Here is a 20,367-nt window from a genome sequence, read left to right on the forward strand (position 1 = left end):
GCCTGTGTGCCAGCCCTCCTGCCTTTATGAAGTGGAGACAATGCTAGCCATTAATTAAAAGGTATTTATTAGTACTCTGGTGATCTTATGCAGAAAGTTTTCTCTCCGTATGAAGTTAATTTTAAAAATTAAACAAACGAACCAGATTGCCACCAGAAAGAGTGTCTTGGAATGCATTAAGTCACAGGCTCCGCCTGGAAGTTAGATCAGTGGCAGGTCCCACAGTAACACTTGAGAAGTAGTGATATGCTTGAAGCCTAATTTTAACTAAATTAGGTAGCTTCATAAGCATCACTTAAAAGGCTAAGCCCTGCTTCTATGGAAACAACACATCAGAAGGACAAATCAATCTTCTCTAACGCAAAGTGGCTGTTCAAACCTAATTGCTTTATTCTCCTCTCTGAGCACAGGGGGGCGCTACTCCTCGTGGGGACTTGCCCCCTCCTGCCTCCAAAGGCACCCCGGGCTGGCCGGCCAGCTCTGTCGGGGCTTTGGCTCGGGGTCTGCGTCTTGGGCCCTCCTTCTGTGGAGGCATTGGCGCTGAGCCAGTCTACAGCTGGGAGGAGTGCAGTAGTCGCGGGTGAGAAAGCAGCCGGACTGCAGGAGAGAAGGTGACAGGGTGAACTGCTTACAAAGAGAGAAAATCTAAACTACTGCCAGCTAGAGTCTTCCACGCGCGCAGCCCTTGGAAGCTGGGGGCCTGGCACCAGCCTGCCCCTCCTGTTGTAATCCCCCCAGGGCTTGGTGCGGCCCTTGGTGTGGGGAAATTATTTGTATTATTGCATTATTGCCACATCACATGATTTGGCCCCAGGCCCCCGGGATGCCCTTGCTTCCACTCGCTGGCAAGGATCTGTGCCTCGTATGTCGCCTGGCTAACACCCTGAAGGGCTTTTCTCATCCAGTGGGAGGGGACCCGGTCTTACCCGCAGAAGGGGCGCCATTTGCATTCTCGTAGAATAAGAGCGCACGCACCTGCCTCAGTTGTTTCCCCTCCTACAGGCCCAGCCTTAAAACCAAGTGACAGGGGGACGGCGGCTGACTCATTTCCCAGCTGCACCCCGAGTCCAGCTCAAGCATCTACTGAACACCCACTGTCGGTAGATGCTGCGTCGGTTTAGCACAGCCGGGGTTGCGATGCAAGGGACGAGGGCTGACGCTGGGGAGGTCTGTCGGCCTGGTGCTATCCACGCCAGGCCTTATGGACCATCCCGAGAAGCTGGGAGCGCGTAGGGGCCGCTGAAGCATTCTGAGTAAGAGGTCCAATCAGAGTCATAGGCTCTCTTGATCGGTCTGGCTGAAGTCTGGGACGTTAACTGGAGGGGGCCCAGCCTAGAGTAGGGAGTCCCATTAAGAAGCCGAGGGAATAGCTAGAGATGAATGAAGAGGACCCAAGAGGACAAAGCCCCACGTGCTGAAGCACAGGAGGACCAACAAGACTTGGAGATGCACTAGCTCGGGGTGGAGGAGGGAGGAGATGTGGAAGCCGACACCCAGGTCTCTGGCTGGAGAATCGTGCTGGTGTTATTGGCGCTCCCGAGACTGGGAAGACGGCGGGGAGGGGCGACTTGGAGAAAGATGACGGACAAGTTCAGGTGCACACGGGCTCCTCCATCCCTTCCTTCACCGAGTGGTCACTGAACATTCTGGGTCTGCCTGGTACTGTTCTCGGGTCCAGGAGCACAGCTGTGAGCCCCGGGGAAACACCAGCAACATAAGGCCTGTTGAGTTCCTGAACGACAGGAGGGAACTGAAACTGGGTAGCTTTATCCCAAGCTAGAGTCGATCAAGATTTGAAGCCCCATTCATTCCGCATAATTCAAGTGTGAACTAAACGGCATCATCACAGAGCTCACATGTAGCCCTCAGTCTCCATCAAGCCACAGTCTTTTCGTCCCTTCGGGTCACTTACCACACTCTGAAATTGTCTTTTTTTTTTTTTTTTTTTTTTGCGGTACGGGGCCCTCTCACTGTTGTGGCCTCTCCCGCTGCGGAGCACAGGCTCCGGACGCGCAGGCTCAGCGGCCATGGCTCACAGGCCCAGCCGCTCCACGGCATGTGGGATCTTCCTGGACCGGGGCACGAACCCGTGTCCCCTGCATCGGCAGGCGGACTCTCAACCACTGCGCCACCAGGGAAGCCCCTCTTTGCTTATTTATGTGTTTACTATCTGGTTTTTCTCTGGAATCTAAGCATCGTGATGTCAGGGATCTTATCTTTAAGGCCACTTAAAGATTAAAGATGTTTCCTTGGGGAAAACATGTTTTTAGGAGCCCCGACTCCCCATCATCCCCAGCAGAGGTGAACTAGGACAGACATTACCCTCTCCCTCTTCCGTGTCTCGTAGCCTTAGATCACGTGGACCTCCTTTGTCCCTATGTCGACACTCCTCAGAAATGTTGGCGAAACCGTGTCCATAAATCTGCCAGAGAGATACTGGGTGCATTCCATGAGAATCCGGTAACTCTAATGATTCAGAGCAAAGCTTTGAATTTACACAAACCAACTCCTTTTGCATTTTGTGACCTCTCAAAGCACGCTATTGATCATTTCCCCTCAAATATATATATTATATATGTGTTTATTATTTATTTCCGTTTTGTTATCAGTGAAATTAAACAAATGTCAAGAGTCCTAACGGAAAAGCCGAAGACCAGTCTAGAAATGGCTCCCGTGTGGGATAACCCACAGCACACGGTGCTTTACACGCACTGATGTTCCAAATAGACTTGACACTTAAGGGCCTTTTTAATTGCGTTTTACTTTTTTGCCATTTTTATCTGTTAATGCTGAGAAATTGAAGGACATTTTAAACCTAAACTTTGAAACTAAGCTCCTTCAGCTAATTCCTTTAAAATGCCTTCCAAAAATGAAGCTGATTGTGAGTGTGTTAAAAAGAAGAGCTGGGGCTTCCCTGGCGGCGCAGGGGTTGAGAGTCCACCTGCCGATGCAAGGGACATGGGTTCGTGCCCCAGCCCGGGAAGATCCCACGTGCCACGGAGCGGCTGGGCCCGTGAGCCATGGCCGCTGAGCCTGCGCGTCCGGAGCCTGTGCTCCACAACGGGAGAGGCCACAGCAGTGAGAGGCCCGCGTACCGCAAAAAAAAAAAAAAAAAAGAGCTGATCGGAAACAAGCTCTCCTGAACTCCAGGTGTGCATACTCTCCACCAAGGTGCCACCCAGATTCAAAACGTGGAGGGCCCTGGATGTGAATATGGAGCAAAAACTCAATCTTACAAAGGAAATTTGAGCATCCTAAATTGGTTCAATGAAGTGGTGGACCAACTGCACATTCCGGTAGAAGAACTCATAACAGCCTAGTAGTGGGTGGGTGGTCCAGGGCGGTGGTAGGCAGCTCTGCTCCATGTGGTCATCTGGAAACCCAGTTACATCCACCTTATGGTTCTGCCACCCCTGGGAGAAATCCTCATCCATGTGGTCAAAGCTGGCTCACCAGCCTAAATCTATAATGAAGACTATGGGAAGGGGAATAAGAGTGGAGGGGAACTTCAAGAGAACTGAAAACATCTGAGCTCACAAAGACTTGTACACAAATGTTCAGAGCAGCCTTATTCATAGTAGCCAAAAGTTGGAAACTTGAGTGCCCATCAACTGATGAATGGATAAACAAAATGTGGTATATCCACGCAGTGGAATATTATTCGGCAATTAAAGAAAATGAGGTACTGATACATGCTAACATGGATGAACCTTGAGAACATTATGCTAAGTGAAAGAAACTAGATACAAAGGCCACATGTACTATGATTCCACTTATATGAAACGTCCAGATTAGGCAAGTCCATAGAGACAGAAAGTAATTAGCGGTTGCCCAGGGCCGGGATGGGGAGCGGTAATGGGAAGTGACTGCTAATGGGTGCAGGGTTTCCCTTTGGAATGACAACTGTGTTCTAAAATCAGATAGTGGTGATGGCTGTGCAACTCTGAATATATTAAAAACCACTGAGTTGTATAATTTAAAAGGGCAAGTTTTATAGTATGTGAATTATAGCTCAATAAAGCTGTTAAGAAATTATAGTTAAGTTGGACCCTCTTACCTTACTCTCTGTGTGACAATTAATTCCAGATATTTCAAGGATTTAAATAATAAAAATGCTAGAAAATAATAAAATTATATAAATTATATATTATATAAATTTTTATATTATATAATATATAAATTTTATATATTATATAAATTATATAAAAATACTAGAAATTTTGTAATTAATATTTATATAAGCTTGAGGAGAGAAAGGATTTCTCAAACGTGATGCCATAGGAAGAAATGATCAAGTAAAAATTAATTAAAAATTTTAAATCATACTTCAAAAGTTTTACAAAGGTAAACAGCAAGTGACAAAATGAGAAAAACATTTGCAGGATAAATCTTTTAAGAAAGAAGATACCTATCATATATCCAACTCTTATAAATCAAATGTCCAATAAACATTAAAATGCTAAAATTAAACCAAGAAATGCAAATTAAAACAGTAGTAAGAAAATTTCAGTTATTCAGTTGGAAAATATTGAAAGAAAGGTAGCACCAGTGTTTTTTTATGATGAAGGGAACTGTTAGTTACTACTAATAGGCATGTTAACTGGTACAATATTTCTGAGGGCAGTTTGCCAATAAATATTAAATTTGTTTAAACCTTTTGACCCAGCAACTTTACTTGAAGGAATTTATCTGGAAGAAATAAAGATTTGTCCAAAGATCAAGCTACAGGGTGTTCATCACCACATTGTTTAATATTTTTAAAAATTAAAATGATTTACATGTCAACAATAGTTTAAACCGTAATACATCCTTAAATCAGAATACTGTACAGCCATTTTCTGAATTAAGACTTAAATATAAGATACAACACCATAAAACTCCTAGAAGAGAACACAGGCAAAACATTCTCTGACATAAATCGTACCAATGTTTTCTTAGGTCAGTCTCCCAAGGCAGTAGAAATAGAGGCGAAAATAAACAAATGGGACCTAATCAAACTTGCAAGCTTTTGCACAGCAAAAGGAACCATAAACAAAATGAAAAGACAACCTACGAAATGGGAGAAAATATTTGCAGATGATGTGACAAACGAGGGCTTAATTTGCAAAATACAACTCAACAACAAGAAAACAACCCAACTGAAAAATGGGAAGAAGACCTAAATAGACATTTCTCCAAAGACATACAGTTGGCCAACACGCACATGAAAAGCTGCTCAACATCACTAATTATTAGAGAAATGCAAATCAAAACTACAATGAGGTACCACCTCACACCAGTCAGAATGGCCATCATTAACAAATCTACAAATAACAAATGCTGGAGAAGGTGTGGAGAAAAGGGAACCCTCCTACACTGTTGATGGGAATGTAAATTGGTGCAGCCACTATGGAGAACAGTATGGAGGTTCCTCAAAAAACTAAAAAGAGTTGCCATATGATCCAGCAATCCCACTCCTGGGCATATATCCAGACAACACTATAACTCAAAAAGATACATGCACTCCTATGTTCATAGCAGCACTATTCACAAGAGCCAAGACATGGAAACAACCTAAACGTCCATCGGCAGATGAATGGGTAAAGAAGATGTGGTAATATATACAATGGAATACTACTCAGTCATAAAAAAGAATGAAATAATGCCATTTGCAGCAACATGGATGGACCTAGAGATTACCATACCAAGTCAGTCAAAAAGAGAAAGACAAATACCATATGATATCATTTATATGTGAAATCTAAAATATGATACAAATGAACTTATTTACAAATCAGAAACAGAATCACGGACATAGAGAACAGACTTGTGGTTGCCAAGGGGGAGAGAGGTGGGGAAGGGATGGACTGGGAGTTTGGGATTAGCAGATGCAAACTATTATACGTAGAATGGATGAACAACAAGTCGTACTGTAGAGCACAGGGAACTATATTCAATATCCTGTGATAAACCATAATGGAAAGAATATGAAAAAGAATGCATATATATATATGTGTGTGTGTATAACTGAATCACTTTGCTGTACAGCAGAAATTAACACAACTATACTTCAAGAAAATAAAAAAAAAAAGGATACCGCAGAGCCATTTTCAGTGGTGTACACAGAGATCACCAGTCAATTGATTGAAAAAGGCAGGTCACAGAACAATAGGTACTTTAGGATCTTTTGGTTTTTTTAATAATTGAACTCAAAAAAAAGTCTAAGAGGACATGCACCCAACTATTGATGGCTACGTGTGAATAGTGAGATTATGGGTACTTCAAATTTTTCTTCCTGTTTTTTACCTCAATTAATTTTCCTGTAATGAATATGTGTTGCTTTTGCAATAAAAAGAGAAATTATTTTTTAAACATTTTAGTAATGTAAAAAAATGTTTATAGCATGGAGAAATGTTCACAATATATTTGCTATTAAATAGCATGTTCAGCCTGATCATACTTTTTTTTTTTTTTTTTTTGCAGTACGCGGGCCTCTCACTGTTGTGGCCTCTCCCTTTGCGGCGCACAGGCTCCGGACACGCAGGCCCCTCTGATCATACTTTTTTAATTTCAGAAACTCATTTATTTTTATAAAGTTAGTTTAATGGGGCTTCCCTGGTGGCGCAGTGGTTGAGAGTCCTCCTGCCGATGCAGGGGACACGGGTTTGTGTCCCCATCCGGGAAGATCCCACATGCCGCGGAGTGGCTGGGCCCGTGAGCCATGGCCGCTGAGCCTGTGTGTCCGGAGCCTGTGCTCCACAAAGGGAGAGGCCACACAGTGAGAGGCCCGCATACCGCAAAAAAAAAAAAAAAAAAAAAAAAAAAGTTAGTTTAATGGTCATTGTGTGTAACTACAGACAAATTGCAGCATGTCCAAAACTATACCTACATCAACAACCTCCTACACCTTTAAAAAGTTACAGACGATGTATCACCCATTGCCCTGATCACATTCAGTAAAGAAATATTTATACACATGCACAGAAAAAAAGAATAGAAGTTGTTAAGAGTTGTTAGCTCTGGGTGGTAGAATAATACGTGATTTTAAAAAATTATTTGTGTAAGTTTTCTAAAATGAACACTTATCATTTTCTAAAATGAAAAAAATAAAGGTAAAGGAAGAAAAGGCTCAGTGGTCTTTGTATTTGTACATCATGCACACTGTTTGGATACTGTTAGGAATGCCTGAAATATCGATGTAAGGTCTTGTAATACAGGCTTCCAAAGTATCATATAAGCTCCAAAAACTTCAGCTTGTTACTCTAATAATATGTACATTTGAACTGATTTACAGGGCTCTGGAAGTTAATGCTTTACTTTGAAGGGGGGAAAAATCATTCTGCAGCTTAACAGGAAAAGGATATCCTCTCTGCAGCTTGAAAGGAAACCAGAGCTGATGATTTATAAAAAATGTATTAGTTGCAAGATAAGAAACCCATCTGAGGTCTAAGTGCATTTGACACATCAGTTCAAAAAACAATTCCGCCAGGGCCTTTGGGATTTGGGGAGAATGGCTACCTAAGAAAAAGCAAACGGGTGGGTTCCTATAACAAATGAAACTGAGACACAGGCAGCAAGACTACGACAGTCTTCACTCACATGCTTATCCCTCTGTGCAAGGTGACAGGGACCTAACTGGAGACGTGCTTTGGAAAACAGATTGAAGGCTGTCAGGCCCACAGGTACTGCCCACTCTCTGTGAATACCAGCCGACACGTATTGGACACAGAGTCCAGGCCAGGCACTGTTCTAATGCTTTAAAGTCCAGTTTAATTCATGTAGTCCACAAAGCCATCCTGTTAAGGAACTACTGCGGTTATCCCAATTGAACAGATGAAAAACGTGAGGCTGTTTGTTCCAGTTCACTAAGGAGTCATTTTTAGCCAAGACTTGAGTCCAGGGAGTGTGACTCCAGGTCGCATTCATCTAGACATTCAGTAAAGTGTTCAGAATAACCCCATTGAAAGTCCAGGGCTGTCTGAGTTGCCTTTACCATGCCCTTTATACTTTAGTTTGCACAAAAGCATTGAACCAGAAATGATAACACTGTCCTAAGTATTTTACAGATAAGAATTCAGTGGATCTCCGTTCTAAGCCTGGAAGTACTACTATTATCCTCCCCATTTTACAGATGCGGAGACTGGGTTACAGAGAGCTTAACTAACTTGCCCAAAGAGCTAATAAGTGGCAGAGCCAGGATTCAAACGCAGGCATTCTGACCTAGAGCCCATGCTTCTAATCTCTGTGCTACAGGACGTACGTCTGCGTACATGTCTTGGATGTTTGTTCTATGTCAGGCCTTGTTTTAAGTGTTTTAATTGAATCATCTCGTTGGAAATATCCCCAACACACTGTCAGAAAGAGCCGGGGAAGTAGCTAGTGTCTTAACCTGACAACAGGTTCTTTGTTAAAAGGTTTCCAAAAGCACATAGCAAAGTGGTCAACAGAGGGAGTTTTGTAATCAGAATGACCACGGTTTAAATACTGGCTCTACCATTTACTAAGCTCGGCTATCTTTTTATCCCTAATTTCCTCCCCCTCTCCACTGTCCATCCGTCCACCAAAGAATTAGAGGAGACAGACTGAAATGGAGGTCAGACTATCCCCAGCATAATGAAAGCCACTGATAGCCCCTCACTTCGGTGGGGAGACATTTGCTTCAGGTGGCAGGGCTGGGGAAGCCGGAAGGGCGTGATGCCCCAAATCAATTGTTCTCAGAGTGTGATTCCCCAGACCGGCAGCATCAGCATCACCTGGGAACTTGTTAGAGCTGCAAAACCTCCAGCCCCGCCCCGGACCTGCTGACCTCGCAGCTCCTGGGTGAGGCCCGGTGCCTTTGAACACGGCCTACAGGCCAACCAGACGCACAGGCAAGTTTGGAAGCCACAGTCCTAGGAGACCTGGGCAGTATGGCAAGGCCCCAACCTCAGAGCACGACAATGGATGACCAGTAACTTGTGACTACGGATAACAATGTGAATTCGCTCCCTTAGTGCGTCAGAGCAGATTCAAAGCTTTCCCTGTGATACCATCACTGCCCCTTGCATTCTCATTGGAGAGAACGGGAAGGCACTACAGAAGCAACCGGAAGTGCCAGTTCCCCAGTGACTGGTGGAGGCGGGACAAGCGTAGGGAAAAGTTCAGACCCAGCCCCCTCTTTTTTGGCTGCTGGATTGAGGCCCCTAGAGGGCAGGGACTAACCCCAGAACTCTCACCTCCTTGGGCCACATACTCAGCCGGTCACTCCCTCCCAAGACCCTCTCGGCAGCTGTGTTCCTCCCCCCGGACCTCCCCTCCGTCCCTTCCATGGTTGCCCTAGACAGTCATGTCAGCCGCTCAGCAGCCCTGACCGGCACTCCGCCCTCCAGGGTGACCCCGAGCCGCACAAACAGGATGTCCAGGAGGTGGGGAAGCACCAGCTGAGAAGAAACCAAACCCACAAATCCCAAAACACTCAGCAAACCGACAGCTATTTACCAGGCCCCTACCTCAGAGGGCCCTGCACCAGGAAAGGGGACTAAAAGTACCTAGCACCTGGTAACTGCTTTTAGGGGGTAGTTGAGGAGGCAGGACATCAACCCAGCACAACTGCAGAGGCAGGACAAGCTCCAGGGGCTCTGGATACGCAGTTCCTCTAACCACCAGTAGAAAATATTCGGGGAAAAAAAATTCCAGAAAGTTCCAAAAAGCAAAACTTGAATTTGCCCCATGCCTGGCAACTATTTACATTGTATTAGGTATTAATTGTATTAGATGAGGTATATGCAAATACTAGGCCATTTTATATAGGGGACTTGAGCATCTGAGGATTTGGGTATCCACGGGGGTCCTGGAACCAATCCCCTGGCTGACTGTATATATAGAGGCACGGGAGGAAATGAAGCTTGCAGCCAGGTGGTCACAAACCTTGGAAACCAGAGCAAGGAATTCCAAATTGATTCCATAGGCCAGGGTTTCCCCAAAGTGTTAGTGTATTTCTCAGAATATTCTCTTGGTAGAATTTTAACAGATGTTATGGGACTGAATGAGTTCTAGTACCAAATCCAATGTGGGGAGGGGATCCCACACCAACAAGCGATTCTCGGGACACCAGCTGGGTGTCCTACAATTCAGCTCCGTTCCCACAGTGCCTACCCAGACAGCATCAGATCCCACAGGCGAGGGACTCAGTCCTAGGTGACTACCACTCAGACTCCAGGCACGAGTCCAGGTTACCATCTATGCTTCTGACCAACTGGCTATAAATCAGAGGTTGCTACAACCTTCTCAGGTTTGAGTACTTTGCTAGAGCAGCTCACAGAACTCAGAGAAACATTTTACTTACCGGATCACCGGTTTATTACGAGAGGCTGTAACTCAGGAACGGCCAGACGGAAGAGATGCACAGCACAGGGCAGTGGGAAGGGGCTGGGAGGTTCCATGTCCTCTCCAGGCACCACTGTTGCAGCAGCTCCATGTGTTCACCAACCCAGAAGCTCTCAGAACCCCATCCTTTTGATTTTTTACGGAGGCTTCCTTACGTAGGCATAAGTGATTGCATCATTGGCCATCAGCCCCTCTCCACTGGGTGAAGGGGTGGGACTCAAAGGTGCAACCCTCCAATCACAGGGTTGGCTGCGTGGCAACCAGCCCCCCCCATCCTCAGGTGCTTCCAAAAGTTACCTCATTAGCATAACAAGAGACACCTCTGAAGCTCTCACAAGCTCATAGGTCTTAGACATTCTGGATTGGACAGTTTCACAGGTATCTCACCTGCAGGACCTCTTCAATTGTGAATCTCTGGAGGCTACGTTTTACAGACATTTCAATATAGAACCCTTTTTCAGAGGACTAATGCTCCATGTAACAAACTCAGTTTGTAGATTTCAGTTGGTGGGTTGGTGGGTCTGCTCCCGCTGTGATCTCCTCAGTAGCTTGTTGAGAATATGGCTTGGGAGATCTCACAGCTCCTCTGAAGCAGAAATACTGCCCCAGGTGAGTCCAATGTATCATCAAGCTTGGGAATGAGCGGTTTCCATTGTTGCAGCTGAATGCTATGGGCCAATGATGATGGGAAGGGACAGGTGGGAAGAAGAAGGAATAATAAGCATGGCTTAGACGTGGGGCCCGTGAGGGGATCTGGAGTGTCACCTACAAATTGGTACTTGCCATCTACCTCTACAAGGATTCAATTACGAGCCACTGCAGCTGCTGACCTTCAACACCCCCTGAAGGGAGCTCAGGGTGAAGATCAGAAATGAGGCACTCTGTGCTCTGGAGAAAACTGGCAGAACAGATCTTCAGATAGGTATTTTCAGGTGAAGATTTTCTGAGCCCAATTCTTGCATCTCCTCATATCTAGAAAAGCACTAAAATCCTTCATGGTGACGTCTGCACCTCATGACTAGCAGTAACCTTCACGAGACTAGCAGAAACCTTCTACAAAAAAAATGTGCTTGACTGCATGTACTCCCTTTACCAAAATCACATATATACTGACCTTCCCCCCCAGCTCTTTGGAGCGGTTTCTCAGAGCTGTCTGAAATCCCGTCTCCCGGACTATCGTTCTCATTTTGCCCCAAATAAAACTTAACTCACCATTCTCATGTTGTGCATTTTTTTCAGCCAAGAGGAGGCAGTGAGGGGATATGGGGGCCATGAGGGGATATGGAAACCCTGAGGGGGAGGAGAGGTACGCCGTCAGGAACAGAACAGAGATTGGAAGGAAAACCTCACTTCTTAGTAGAAACACTTGTGGATGGGCTCGTGGTTTACAAAGTGTCTTCCAAAATACCAGCTGACCTTCTTACAACCCCATGAGGTAGTTAGGAAAATGATCTCCATTTTTCTTGGTTTAAGGAAACCAAGACTATGTGGATAGGCACTTGTTTTTCTTTACACTGTCCCATATCTGACTGCTCTCTTCACTCTGAGCAATTGCTAGTGTGACGCGGGACCATTAGCATGCCCGGCAGCAGCAGCAGGGATGCCTGTACCAGCAGCAGGCACCGGCCCAGACCTCGCTCGGGGGCCGACCTGGCTGTGGTCACTGCCGTGCAGCCCCCGGAATGCCATTTTCCTGCCCTTTTTCCAAATCTGGTTCCCCGGCCTTCCCCCCTGCCTATTGTGTGAGCTACCCCATCTCCCTCCATACCTACCTTTTCTAAGTTAGCCAGAGTAGGTTTCCAGGGCTTCTAAAAAGCTTGACTTGAATGAGAAAGGTCAAGTGTGGACATGAACGTCCACTTCAAAATTCAAATCTTCCGCTGTGCCTGGCTGGGGCATTGAAAAATATAATGAGTTCGAGTTTAGTCTTATGATAATGTCAGTGATGAATGTTCAAGTGGGAATTTCCAGTAGGCATTTGGAGATGCAGGACTAGTGTATGGAATAGAGGTCAAGGTAGAAATATGGGTTTAGGGAACAATTCCACTGAAATCATGGATATGAATGAAATAGCTTGTAACAGGTCAAGCTGTGACAGGAAGCAACTGAAAGCACTCTGGTGATCCAAGGCGAATAGATTCGCTTGAAAAGTCCTAAGAAGAGCTTTGGAAAGAGAAGAAGCACGGCTTGGCCGAGGAAAGTGGAAAGGCAAGACATTTGAGAAGACTCTGAGGTGGATGCCGCCTATGTTTAGAGAGGCAGTTTCTTAATATCGAGGGGAAAAGTAACAGTAATACAAAAAAAAAAAAAACACCTTTCACTCAACAGTATGTTTGGTATGATCCCATTTTATTTTATTTTTTAAATGTATATATTTGCATCAGTCTGGAAGGATCTACATCAAAGCATTTGCAGTGCTTATCTCTGGATGCTACAATGACAATTTTTGTTTCCTTGTTTTCTTATTTTCCACATTAAGCATTCATTGATTTTTTTTTCCAGTTACAATTCATAAAGCATAAAATTTACCATTTTAGAAGGTACAGTTCAGTGTCCTGAGAATATTCACAAAGTTGTATGACCATCATCACTCTCTAATTGCAGAAAATTTTCATCCTTCCAAAAAGAAACCCTGTGTCCATTAGCGGTCGCTCCCCATTCCTGCCCTCCCTCCCAGCCCTAGGCAACCACGAATTACTTTCTGTCTCTATAGAGCTGTTTATTCTGCATGTTCCGTATGAATGAAATCATGCTGTATGTAGCCTTTTGCGACTGGTTTCTTTCCATCAGCATCATGTTTTCAGGGTTTATCCATGTTGTAGCTTGTGTCCGTACCTCACTGTCCCTTGTTGCCAAATAAAATTCCCTGGCATGGCTGTCCCATATGTTGTTTATCCATTCATTAGTTGCTAGACACTTGAGCTGTGTATTTCCACCTTTCCACTACGGCAAATAATCCTGCGGTGAACATTTATGAACCAGTTTTTGTATGAATGCATGTTTTCAATTCTCCTGAGTATATACCTAGGAGTGGAACTGTTGGGCCATATCTGTTTAACTTTTGAGGCACCACCAAAGAGTTTTCCAAAAGGTCTACACTCTTTAACATTCCCACCAGCAACGTAGGAATGTTCTGGTTACTCCACCTTCTCCCTATAACACCTGTTCGCTTGTTAGCATCACTTTTTAGAAAGGATGGAGAAAACGTGTGCTAAGGGGGCCCAAGACCCACCTTTCTTTTCAACAAACTTAATCCTTTTTGTGATTTTTCCACAGACGAAAGGTAAAGCAGGCAAGCATTCTTCTGTAAGAATATGATAGAGAAGTTGGCATTTATTGGATTCTTATTGGCCTCTGGGAGGGTTAATGTCGAACTCTGTGCACGTATTATCCTATTGAATAGTTACAGAAAACATTGAGTTTGGAACATATTCTGGAGATGAAGAATGAGGTTTCGAGGTGAAGTGACTTGAGCGTAATGACACTGACCCAAATCCGAAATTCTTAACCATCCATTGTGACAGCTAAAAACCCGCCTCTCCTTCTGCTGAGTGTTTCTGGCTGTACACACCATGTGTCATTTCCATATTTTCCCAGGGAAAAAGAAACCTTTCTCAAGATGATTTTTCACAAGTAAGTCAGGTACAATTTATCATACTCTTAATGCAAACATATTCTGGAGATGCAAAACCTATAGCATATGTATAAATAACTTGACTCAGCAGTGTAAACATTGATTCAATGCTTTTTTAAAAAATGAACAAGCGGGTCCCACCCCCTGCGCCCAGAACGGAGCCCGCGTTTCCGCAGAGCTGGAACTCCCGCAGCTCGGGGTCTCTTCCCTCCGCCGCCACGGAAGTGCCCCGGAGGCCGAGGGGAGGGCGGCCTCACTGAGGCTGCCGGCTCTGGAGGGGCCCCGGCGCCGGAAAAAAAAAAAAAAGAACAACCTTGTTTCTCTGAGTGATGTGATACTTCTCTCCTGCTGGATATTTTATCGGCGCATTGGTGCCAATAGGAATGGGTTCTAAAACTGATTAGCCCAGAGAAAGACTAATCAAATAAATCTCAAGTTAGCCATGCTTTCAATTTTGTTTTGCAGTGAGATTTTTTTTTCCAGCTGTGCCTTATTTCCCAAAGAAAGCATGGTAGATTTTGTGTTCGAAAACACGTTCGCCTCTGTGACTTCCAATGACAGCAGAACCAATTCTGTTTTGTAACTGGCCAATGTCAGCTCCTGAGATAGACCCGTGGAAGAAGAGGGATGTGAATAAGATCTGAATAAAGCATATTATTAGATCTCAAAGAGAAGCAATAGAATTTAATGTCGTTTTCCTTGCCTTGCGTCAATAAAGCAATGTTGTTAGGAAGGCGTTACAATCTTGTCTTGTCTTGTGGGTTTGAAAGCTTCTTTTGTTGCGGTGGTGACGGTTTATTTGCCTGAGTCGCCTGTCCTAAGGACTGATTTGTTTGGTTTTGTAACGCATCACCCCTGCATCTGTAACTTAAGGCTCAGAACACCTAGGGAGATAAATAGATGTTATTTTCATTATCTGTGCTTTATAAATAAATTTTAACCTGGAAAGATGACATGGCCTAAGTCACACATTCAGCTGCATGTGGCAGGTTGATGCACAATTCTGGGCTGAACCTGAATCTGCTTAAAATCAGGAGAAATCTGGAAAACCACAGGCGCACCCATTATCTCTCTGCTGGTGAAATTGAGACCAGTTGGTTCAAGGGCTCTAACGGGCCGAATTGGCCCCAGAATTCATACGTTGAATCCATACACCCCCAGGACCTCAGAATGTGACTGTAGGTGGAGATAGGGCCTTTAAGGAGGTAATTAATTTAAAGTGACATGACTAGGGCGGGCCCTAATCCAATGTGACTGGTGTCCTTATAAGAAGGGGAAATTGGGACACAAGACACGTACAGCGGGAAGACGACGTGAAGACACAGGGGGAAGACAGCCAACCACAGGCCAAGGAGAGAAGCCTGGAACAGACCCTTCTGTCACAGCCCTCAGCAGGAGCCAACTCTGCCCACACCTTGATCTCAGATTTCTAGCCACCAGATGTGAGACAAGAAATTTCTGTTGTTTAAGCGGCCTAGTCTGCAGGACTTCGTTACAGCAGCCTGAGCAAACGAATACAGGGCCCTCTGCTGCCACTCTGCTGCTGATGAGTGTCAGGCCCCGGGTCTCGTGACATTCATCTCAATGCCCCAAGATCGGGCTTTGGAGGCTTACTGAGCGAAACCCAGAAACCACAGACATACCAGCTGTTTGGTGCTCACATGCGTCGTATTTATGTTAGATACCACGGAGGTCAGTCTCCTCTCTGGTCAGAGCATCATCCCCCAGAAAATCTGAATGCAGGATTTGAAATTTGAGCTATCTGGTCAACCGGTCTGAGGTTGAGCTGACATCCGACCTTTCTTGCTCCAGTGCTCTTGCTGGGGAAATTTTCTCCAGGGAAATCTTCATTCCTGTCTGGATTCCCAGTTGTGCTGACTCAGACCCTCTTTTTGGACATCCTGTGATTTTTGTGAAAGACGACCCTTTGCTCTTGTCAAGTGCATGCCTCTCTCCCCTGGGGCAGAGTCCTACCTCTCCACTGGGGCCCTTCTTCAGAGGAAGGAGGAAGAGAGAGGGATGGGGCACCGTGCCTAGTTCAGGCACGTCTCACTTAATCTTCACCTCCCTGAGGGGAAGCTCCCTGAGGGGAAGCTACCATCACCTCCATTTGCTAGATGGAGAAACTGAGGCACATACCAGTTAATCACTCACCCCAAATTCACACAGCTCACAAGTGGGGGAGGTAGATTTGCCTTCCGCTCTCTGACTCAGGCCTGTGCTTCTGCTACCTCAGAATGCCATTGAGAGAGAGGCAACCAGATTACCATCCTCCTTACAGACCCCACACATCCCAAGATAACAAAGGTGAAAAGGCCCAGTGAGGACCTTGCTGAGCTGGGGCTCATGACAGTTTGTCTCTGGAAGCTTCAGATAACACCTCTCCATGGCTGATGGCGTACTTTCTATGGAGCTCTAAACAGCGCCACTGAAAGGGTGGTCTGCAGCAGGAGGCCCTCAAAGGTTCGGTCCCTGCTCCAGAATGAGATGGAGACAGAAAGCAAGCAGGAGCATTCAGGGGCATTCATGCCAATTCAACAGCAATGCTAGGGCATGGAACCCAATCATAAAAAAAAAAATGAGCTTGTATTTCATACAATCATCTCATTTTTCTCAGCACACATCATACTTCATTGCAAATAACGAAACTGGTCCTTGGGACTTCCCTGGCGGTCCAGTGGTTAGGACTCGGCACTTTCACTGCCATGGCCCTTGGTTCAATCCCTGGTCGGGGAAGTAGGATTCTGAAAACTGAGGGGGGCGGCCAAAAGAAAAAAAAAAAAAAACTGGTTCCTTACCATGGACACCTTGAGAAGCACTGCTCAGAGGCCAGCATAAATGAATAGGGAGACAAAGAGATGATGGGGAGGCATGGAGCCCAGGTGTTATGGGCTGAATGTCTGTGTCCCCCCCCAAAATCCACATGTTGAAGCCCTGACCCCCAGTATGATGGTATAAGGGGGTGGGGCCTCTGGGCGGAAATTAGGTTTAGATGAGGTCATGAGGGTGAGGCCCCCATGATGGAATTGGAGCCCTTTTAAGAGGAAGAGACACCAGAGTGTTCTCTCTCCGCCCTGTGAGGACACAGCAAGAAGGTGGCCGTCTGCAAGCCAGGAGGAGAGGCCTTACCAGGAACCAAGTCTGCTGGCACCTTGATCTCAGACTTCCAGCCTCCATAAGTGTGAGAAATAAATGTGTGTTGTTTAAGCCCCCCAGTCTGTGGTATTTTGCTATAGCAACCCGAACGGACAGACTCTGGCTCTGCTACTGACAACCCAAGGCCCTGTTGCTGAGGCTGAGCCTCCTGCCGTCTGGTGCTTCCTTTACTGGCAGCATTTCCTCCCTCGGGTCCTTAACAAAATTGGCAGGGTTCCCATGACATGACATGACAAAGCCAGTTCCCCAGGACACAAATCTGTCCCTACAAGGTGCTGGGTTTGAAGGCAGGTCCTAGGACACATCACACGCCATCCCCTTCCTACTGCCTAACTTGGGGGCCACAACCTGCCCTCGTGCCATCCCTCAGGTCTCCATCTCAGGAAGGAAGGGCTGGGGGTCATAATCCCATCCCTCCCACAAAGCCAGTCCCACCTCGAGGTGGGATTCCTTTTGGAAACTCTCCTACCCCATTCTTAGTAACCTTAAATCTCCTTATAGCAATCATTTCCTCCTCTTCGGTATAAATGGTACGTTCCACTTTTCTGCATTTGTGAAATAAATTTGTATCAAGAATAAGACCATTTTTATATAACGCAACGTGCCTGAGACTGATTTTTGTTGTTGTGTTAGAGAAAGGTCCAGATGCTTTAAAAGTTTATGAACAGCCACCCAGCTCTCGACAGCAAGCAGAAGCCTGCAGCTCCCATCACTCATTTCTCAATTATCCTGGGAGAAGTAGGTCAGGGATGAAAGCAGGCCCGGGAGGCTGGGGGTGTAGCAGGACAGCAGGAGACTGGCCCTGCTGTTAACGAGGGTGACCTTGGGTAAGTCTGTGACCCGCCCTGTACCTGGCTCCCCACAAGGGTTTGGAGCTCTGTGACCCCATCCTTCTTGATAAGGTCACTTTCTACAGTGGCCATCCTGTCCTTTAGATTAAACAAGAAGCCAAATGGCCTGAAATGAGCCTCCCTCCCCACCCCCTTCCTTCCCCAGGCTGTCTTGTTAATAGGAAAGTAGCCAGAAGGGTAAGCAGCCGATAGAAGGAAGAGACCCCCCCGGACGAACAGCCAGTCCTTCGAGGGAACCTCACCGCCGAGGGCCGGGGGGACGGCGGCTTCAGCCTCCTGGGCTTCCCAGCAAAGTCTGTGCTTGTCTCTGTAGTTGCTGCTGCCCGCGAAGCTGGACCTGGCTTCTCTTTCCTGCCTAACAGACACCGTGGTTCCCATCAGCCTCAGGCCGCTCCCCCTCCTGGAGGTTCCTTCCTCCTTCCTCCCCTGCATCCTGTGCACTCTCTTCCCACGGCCCCAGTTCTCCCGCCCCCGCCCTTCGACCCCTACCTAGCGCTTACAGCGTACAAAGCACGTGCATCGAATCCTCGCGATGCTGTTGATTTATTGGCTTCTGAACAAAAATCTCCAGGTCTGGGGAGCTGAGTGTAATTTTTGCCTCCGGTCCCCTGTCTACCCTGGGCCACCACAATCAGAGGGGGCTTGGGGACATCAGACACTGTAGGTACAGGCCGTTCTTCCTGTGAGCCCGGGGTGGAGAGCTCCCTTTTATAAACATGGAAAGTGAGGCTCACTTGGTTGCCTGGGCACAGATTGGATGCCCTGGGGTGTCCACTGGTTTTTTAAAAAAAAAGCACAGGCTGGTCACGTGCTGACTCAGGGCCAACGCAGAGCCAGTAAGGGGCAGAGGCGGGCTCAGCCCTGGGTCTGTGTGATGCCAAAGCCCCTCTCCTCCACCAGACGTCCCACTCTGGCCTCTGCCCTTACCCCTCGGGGGTGTGGCCTCTAGGATGCCCGAGCAGCTCGGAAAGGTAGCAGACACAGAGCCTCTGGGATGCCCAGTGGAGAAGGAGGGTCCAGACGAGGAGAACCAGCTCTCCACCCGGAAGCCGCAGAAGGCCTGCCCTTCACCTACACAGCAGATCAGAGGCAGCTGCCGGGAGCCCAGGGTGGTCCCACCAGGAAGCGGGGGTGGGGATTGGGCTGGGTTGAGTTGGGACAGCTCAGTGACTAGGGACACTGGATACTTGATGGGGCTGAGGACACTGACAGGTCCGTCCTGCCCCAAATGCCACTAGGGCCCCTGAAGAATCACGAGCCCCTTCAGCCAGCTTCTCCTTTTGCATTTGACCCCTCACTGCCATCTTGACACTGGCCCATAGGACACCGTCCAGCGCTTCTGGGGCCCATGGCCTGCTCTCAGGCTGCTGGAGAAGCAAGGCATTCAGAAGCCCGTGACCAGCCCTCCCTGCGCTCGGGGCTTTTAATCTCCTTAATTGAAATTGATTGGCCTCTTGGGAGGCAGCTCCGCATTGGCCCTGAGCTTCAGCAGGTGATCAACTCCTGCTTCGTTCTTTGAAAGACCAGTTCACACACCAGGGCATCTGATCTTCTCCCTGAATCCTGGGCCCCTTTCCTGACCAGGAGCAAAACCAGAAACAGGCACACTTAACAAAACAGCTCAGGAAATAAAAGCGCCCGATAAAAATAAGGGGAGAATATTCCAGTCCCATGGTGGCTTGGCATTATACAAAAGGCCAGTCAAAACCCCATTACCGAGGAAAGATGTAATCACACGGGGACGGAGCTGCCGCAGCTCACAAGATAAACAGGCTGGGCTGGAGCATCTCGAGCACCGGCTGCAGAAAAGATAAAAAGGGAAGAAAAGTGAAAGCCCATCTCAAGTTAAAAGCAAACCAAACATCGAGAGAACGGTTTGAGCGTCCGGATTCGCGTTCATCTAGACACATAACAGTCCACTCCCCACCCCCAAGTGGCTGGGGCTGCTTTACAAACCGGTTTGGTCCGTCATACCTTCTAATAGGGCCCCTTCCTTACCAGGCTGATCACATATCCTGGAAACATCCCTCTGGGGGTTCCCCTGGGATGGGCCGCTGGGTCATTTCACCAACTGGGAGCTGGGTTTGAAAGGGCTGTGCTGGGGGACTCGGGCCACCTTATGGTTTCCCAGCCCTGGGCTCTGTCCCTGCACTGGCTGCACAGGGTGGCACCAGGACACAAGACTCACCTTAGAGGTAAGGAAACACAGGCCTGACGAGGTAGGTAATCATTGGGAGTGACAAACTCATCCTAAGACCATCTTGGTGCCTGGCCTTCTAAAGGTCAAGTTGAAGGGACCAGGATGTACCATCCCCAAATATGCCACTGTGGCGTAAGGATTATTTTAAACTGAAGGCAAGTGAGAATGAACAAGACACAGGA

At 46.9% G+C, this 20,367-nt stretch overlaps 1 long non-coding RNA gene across 2 annotated transcripts in view; it reads right to left on the reverse strand.

Moving 5' to 3' along the window:
* Window positions 1–11,335: 11,335 nt before the first annotated feature.
* The window catches only part of LOC117196118 (uncharacterized), a 58,456-nt gene continuing 49,424 nt past the window's right edge, over window positions 11,336–20,367 (reverse strand). Inside the window, exons 3-4 of one of the 2 annotated variants that reach the window (XR_007475389.1) lie at window positions 19,702–19,784; window positions 11,336–14,862 (exon numbers count right to left, since the gene is read on the reverse strand). This is a non-coding gene — a long non-coding RNA (uncharacterized LOC117196118). Of the gene's footprint in view, window positions 19,785–20,367 lie in introns of both variants that reach the window. The other variant, XR_007475388.1, reaches the window with a different exon arrangement.

Source organism: Orcinus orca, chromosome 2 (genome assembly GCF_937001465.1).
Source record: "Orcinus orca chromosome 2, mOrcOrc1.1, whole genome shotgun sequence".
NCBI lineage: Eukaryota > Metazoa > Chordata > Mammalia > Artiodactyla > Delphinidae > Orcinus > Orcinus orca.